The sequence below is a fragment of the Hippopotamus amphibius genome, chromosome 10 (assembly GCF_030028045.1).
Source record: "Hippopotamus amphibius kiboko isolate mHipAmp2 chromosome 10, mHipAmp2.hap2, whole genome shotgun sequence".
Classification (NCBI taxonomy): Eukaryota; Metazoa; Chordata; class Mammalia; order Artiodactyla; family Hippopotamidae; genus Hippopotamus; species Hippopotamus amphibius.
In genome coordinates this window covers 103,885,778-103,891,905 of record NC_080195.1, presented here as the reverse complement: position 1 = coordinate 103,891,905, position 6,128 = coordinate 103,885,778, and the positions used below count along the sequence as shown (strand labels likewise).

At 44.4% G+C, this 6,128-nt stretch overlaps 1 pseudogene; it reads right to left on the bottom strand.

Moving 5' to 3' along the window:
* Positions 1-292: 292 nt before the first annotated feature.
* LOC130830185 (14-3-3 protein gamma-like) lies at positions 293-1,763 on the bottom strand (annotated as a pseudogene).
* Positions 1,764-6,128: the final 4,365 nt, after the last annotated feature.

Sequence of the window (6,128 nt, the reverse complement as noted above, 5' to 3'; positions counted from 1 at the left end):
CGCTATGTTCTAGCAATAAGTTAAAGACAGCTGCACTTGGCTTCCTCTACAGAACAGCCCATATGTCAGTGTGAGGCTGCTATTCTAGTTCCAGTACAACTAGTGTGACTTTCCACTAGGGGTATTTTGGCAAAAATGTAGAAGAGGTGATCAAAGACAGGACAGGTCGTGAATTTCTCCCTAGGAAGGTCATCTCACCATTTCCCTCCCACACCTGACCCCCAATTCATGGGGAAGAATATTGAGACTGAAGTAGTAGCTTCTGCCTGCGCTGCCAGGTCACCTGGGGGCTTTAATTGCTGCCTTCTCCCCTGTCATCATCTAGCTGATGGCTTGTCCAGAGTGTGAGGTTGTCGCGGAGGAGCTGCAGGATGAGCATGGAGTCCCTGTAGGAGTCCTGTTGAGAGTGTCCAGAGCTCGGTGATGGTGTCATCGAGTGCAGTCTCGGCCAAGTGGCAGGCTTGCTCCGGGGCGCTCTGAATCTCATAGTAGAAAATGGAGTAGTTAAGGGCCAGGCCTACTTCTAATGGGGTGAGTGGGCTCCATGGGCTCCTTGCTAATCACATGGGCTTCACCGTAGGGCTTCTCAGATGATACCATGACAGTCACCCTCTTCTCTCCGGTGGCAACTTTGGCCAGGCAGCGGTAATAGTACCCTTTCATCTTCAGGTAAAACACTTTGCTCTCACACTGGGTCTCACTATGACGTTTCTTTTTTTTTTTTGGCCATACCCGGTGGCATGAGGGAACCTAGTTCCCTGACCAGGGGTTGAACCCAAGCCCCCTGCAGTGGACACGCGGAGTCTTAATCACTGGACCTCGAGGGAAGACCCTCACAGCAGTTCTTGATCAGGTAGTTATCCAGCAGGCTCAGTACATCCTGACATATGGCCTCTGACTTCTGTATTTTTTCACAATAAGCATGGACCATCTCTATCTTCTTCTCATTACCGTTTGCAGATGTCTTCTGCTCGGTGCTACTAATGACCCTCCAGGAAGAACAGCGTGCCCCAACTGAAGCCAAATCTGGCCTCTGTACCCCAACAGCAAATTAAATCTCAGAGACAGAGTTTTGGATGAAGTAGAAAAGATTTATTGCTTTGCCAGGCAAAGGGGGCCACAGCGGGCTAATGCCCTCAAAACTGTGTATCTCACCCCCCTCCCCGCCTTGAAGAGGGTAGGGAGAAGTGGTATAGTAATGGTTCAAAGAGGGCTGGGTCAGCTCACGGACATTCTTCTGATTGGTTGGTGGTGAGGTGAGTGGGAGTCAGCATCACCAGCAGCATCCAGCCAGTCTGGGGTCTACGTGCTTGTGAGCAGCATACAGATAACTTCTCCCACCTGGAGGGGGGGGGGGTTTCAGCATCTGCAAAACAGCTCAAAGATACTCTTACGTGTATCCCTTGATGGAGAACCAGGACCCTCCCCCAAGGCTGTACTATGGTTTGTTTTGACTGCTCCTCCCTTGTCTCCACATCCCCTCCCTTGTCTCCACATCCCCTCCCTTGTCTCCACATCCCCTCCCTTCCTTAGTTAGCAGCTGCTTGAACCTGTGTATTGGGACTCAGGGAAGGTCATGAATGAAGTCGATTTCCTGTAATGAAGAAATGGAGGACACAGAGAGGCTGTTGTGCCCAGGAGCCCCACAGGGCCCTGCTGGGTTTCACAACTACATTCTTGTAGGCCACTGAGCGAAGGTTTCTTTCTTCATTGAACAGTGGCTCATTCAGCTCTGTCATATTCTTCATGGCTGTGGCCATGTCATCATAGTGAGGTAGGAGATCGATGGGCTCCCGGCCAGGCATTTACAACTGGCCTCCTGTTCTACACCTCCTGGGGTGAGAAGAAGATGAGCGCCAGGCTGGACATTCATCACCAGCTCCCTGTTTACATTTCTTGAGGCAAGAGACAACCGGGCTCTGAGCTACATATTTATGACTGGACTCCTGTCTGTATTTCAAGATCTGCACCTTAATATAAAAAACAGCAACAGGAATAGGATAGATAGCTGGACATTGGACACGTTTATGGCAGGGACAGAGAGGGGCTAAACCCTGTTAAAATATCAAGAGGTCATACACTCCCCATCCTTGAGACAAGGGAGATATTACACATACAAAGAAAGGCTCCTTGGGGGTCAAAAAGGAGAGGGCACCACCCCATAATATGTGATGCTAAGGCCATCCCATAGGCCTCTGGGCTGAAATCTGTTTTGGAAAAAAGTTTCAGATGAACGTTGCCGGGCGGGGAGGGGGATGTTGTTTAGGGCAGTTCAGGTGTGGAAAAAGAAACCAGCTAATTGGCCAAAGGTAAACAAAGACCGGGAAGAACTGCCCTACATAAATGACTTAACTGCCTCTTTACTGAGCTCCTCCGCATTAGGGAGGATGCCTACACCCTTTCTCTCCGGGTGTGCATCTCAGCTTTGCTTCTGTCTTAACTAAACAAAATGTTTCTCTGTGTGCTCTCCCACTTGTTGTTATGTTGGTTTTTTTAAGAGAGAAAAAAAGAAAACCAAATGGCAAAGGTTTGTTTCCTTACATATTACTCACACCCTTTTGCACCATATTGTTTGTGAAAGTTTTGATGGCTTCTAGCCCTTTAAGATTTTTTCCATCCTTAAATCTTTATATAAGAAATGCTGTGGGGGGCAAGGGATGTGGGAGGTTTTTTTTTTTTTTCAAAATAATACCATATTCTTCATGGTCATCATCTTCATCTTCTTTTTCATGTAAAGCTCTTTTAAAGACAGTAACGTTCAGGCCTCAGCTCCATCCATCTACCATCCAGCTGCATGTAAAACAGGCAATGCTCTCTGCCTTACTGAATTCCTAACACAATCAGCAAAGAGGTAAAAAAATAATAAATAAAAAAGGTGTTTTCCAATTTCTGGGGCTCCGTTATCTTTCTGATCTCTAAGGAAACCTTAGTTAAACTATATATTATTTACAGAATTATGAAGTTATAAAATAAAATAATTAAAATAAAAAAATAGATGACTCTTTTTATAAATGAAGCTCACTAATGTGCTCACGATAAGAGGTTGGAATCGCACTGCTTAGCCATTTATATTAAAACCAGTTTCAAAAATACAAGCAATAGAAATATTTTATATAATATTATAAATATCAGATGGAATCTTACAATACAGAAACTGGTTTAACACTCTGATTTTACAGATGATGAAACCAAGACTTAGAGAATATTGTTCCGAATAGAACAGTGAGTGGCAAAGCCCAGGCTGGAACCTAAATCTTTCATCTCCATCTCTTATTTTCCATTGTGCCACTCTCTTTGTTACATTTTTACAGATGTTGTATGAACATGGGTAAAAGCAAAAGCTATTTCATTATGCAATGGAAGAATAACAACCCTCCTTTGCTTTCTCTGTTGGTGAGCTTCCTAATTTTGACTTTTGATCGATATGCTGATTGGCATTTCCTTTCCTCTTGGCTGGTATTCAAAGGGCTAAAATTAGCAAGTGAAAGCTAGAAACAACATCCACTTATTCTCAATGAGATTACAATCAAGATGCTTGTTGCATTGATTGTTTAAGAGATGTAACTCTAAGAGGAAAGAGCAAAAATAAGCCCAAGAGTTTTAGACTGGAAAATTGAGAGACTCCAGAACAAGATGGCAACATAGCAGGCTCCCAAATTTCCTTCCTCCCACAGACACACTGAATGTAGAGCTACATAAGGAGCAATTCCCTCTGAGAAAAATCCAGAGACTAGCTGAGTGACCCCTGCATGTCAGGGGAATGAGAAAATACCCACATCAATATGGATTGGAAAGGTGGAGACATGCGTGTGCCACCCTCAGCACAGTGCCACACAATCAGGAGAGAACGCCTAACCCCCAGCTTCTCCCTGAGGAGTTGATACTGAGCAGGGCCCTGTGGGGCTCCTGGGCCCAAAAGCCTTCCTGTGTTTCCCATTTCTTTGATTACAGGAAATAGGCTTCATTCAGCCTCCATGACCTTCCCTCAGTTCCAACAGGCAGATTCAAGCAGCTGTTAATTAGGGAAGGGAGGGGATGCGAGACAAGGGAGGAGCAGTCAAAAGTAACAACAGTGCAGCCTTGGGGCAGGGTCCTGGTTCCCCATCAAGGGATACACACAACAATATCTTTGAGCTGTTTTACAGATACAGAAACCCCCACCAGGTGGGAGAAGTCAACGGTTGCATGGTTACAACGTTATGCTGCTTGCAAGCACGTAGACCCCAGACCCTTTGGAGTCAGAAGGTTGAATGCTGACTCCCACATACTTCACCACCAACCAATCAGAAGAATGTCCATGCCCTCTTGGAACCATTACTATAAAATTTCTCACTACCCTCTCCAAGGGGAAGGGGGGACACACAGCTTTGAGTCATTAGCCCACTGTGGGCCCCCCCTCCCCCGTTTGCCTGGCAAAGCAATAAAGCTATTCTTTGCTACTTCACCCAAAATCCTGTCTCTGAGATTTAATTTGGTGTCAGAGTACAGAGGCTGGATTTGGTTTCAGAGTGAAGGGTTTGGACTGAACATCCAGCACCCCAACTTTTAAGGTTTCTAACTGAGGGAAGGCTACCCAAATACCACGCTCTGAAAGCCAATGAGGCTTGTATTCATGAATTTGACTATAGCAAACAAAGAAGCTATTCTTAAAGGGATCATGAGTACTTAATGCAGTGATTTCCCCAGGACTCAGCATAGAGGGAGCAGACGGAAACACCCATCTCCCAGTCTCCCCCTGGAAAGGATTTGACGGCATACTTTACAAGCTGCTGCCTAAGGATCCAGTTTTCTAATGAGCATACATCCAGGTGCTGACTGCAAACCTCCCCTGGAGCCTGAAGGAACCGGTGGGCACTTCCCCACCTTCTCCCTCTGGCTCATTCCAACAATAAAACCAAGCATTAGTATCTCCCTGGAAGGAGCTTGTCCACACATCTAGAGCCCCTCCTACTAAGGCTGCCACCTGAGGGACAGGTCCACAAACCACCTAGATCTGACAGCTAATGGGGATTGCAATCACAAGTCCCATTGAACTATAAAAAACCAAGCAGTTTTTAAAAATTGAGATATAATTGACATATACTGTTATATTAGTTTCACGCGTACAATGCAATTTGGTATTTGTATATATGGTGAAATGATCACCACAAATCTAGTTAACATCCATCGCCACACATAGCTTACTTTTTCTTTTTATAAATTTAATTAATTAATTAATTAATTAATTTTATTGGCTGAGTTGGGTCTTTTTTGCTGTGCACGGGCTTCCTTTTAGTTGTGGTGAGTGGGGGCTACTCTTTATTGTGGTGCACAGGCTCCTCATTGCCATGGCTTATCTTGTTGTGGAGCACGGGCCCCAGGCACGTGGGCTTCAGTAGTTGCAGCACATGGGCTCAATAGTTGTGGCTCATGGGCTCTAAAGAGCAGTCTCAATAGTTGTGGCACACAGGCTTAGTTGCTCCTCGTCATGTGGGATCTTCCTGCAGCAGGGATCGAACACGAGTCCCCTGCATTAGCAAGCAGATTCTTAACCACTGCGCCACCTAGGAAGCCCCAGCTTATTTTTTCTTGTAATGACTTTTAAGGTCTACTCTCTTAGCAACTTTCAAATATACAATACAGTATTATTAACTATAATTCTGTATATTACATCCCCAGGACTTATTTATTTTACATCTGGACTTGTGTATGTTTTGACAAACTTCACCTGTTTCATTGACTACCTGCCCCTGCCTCTGGTAGTAACCAATCTGTTCTTTGTATCTATGAGGTTTTGTTTTGTTTTGTTTTTTTTTTTTGAGATCTCACATGTAATTGAGATCACACAGTATTTGTCTTTCTCTGCTGACTTATTTCACTTAGCATAATACCCTCAAGTTTCACCCATATTGAGGCAAATGGCAGCATTTTCTTTTTTATGACTGAACAATATCCTGATATATATATACACATATATATCCTGATATCTATCTCTATCTATCATCTATCCATCATCATCTATATCATCTATCTATCATCATCATCTATCTATCTATTACCTATCTATCTATCTACCTATCTATCATCTATCCTACCTATCTATTTCCATAGTGGCTGCACCAGTTCACATTCCCACTAAGAGTGAACAG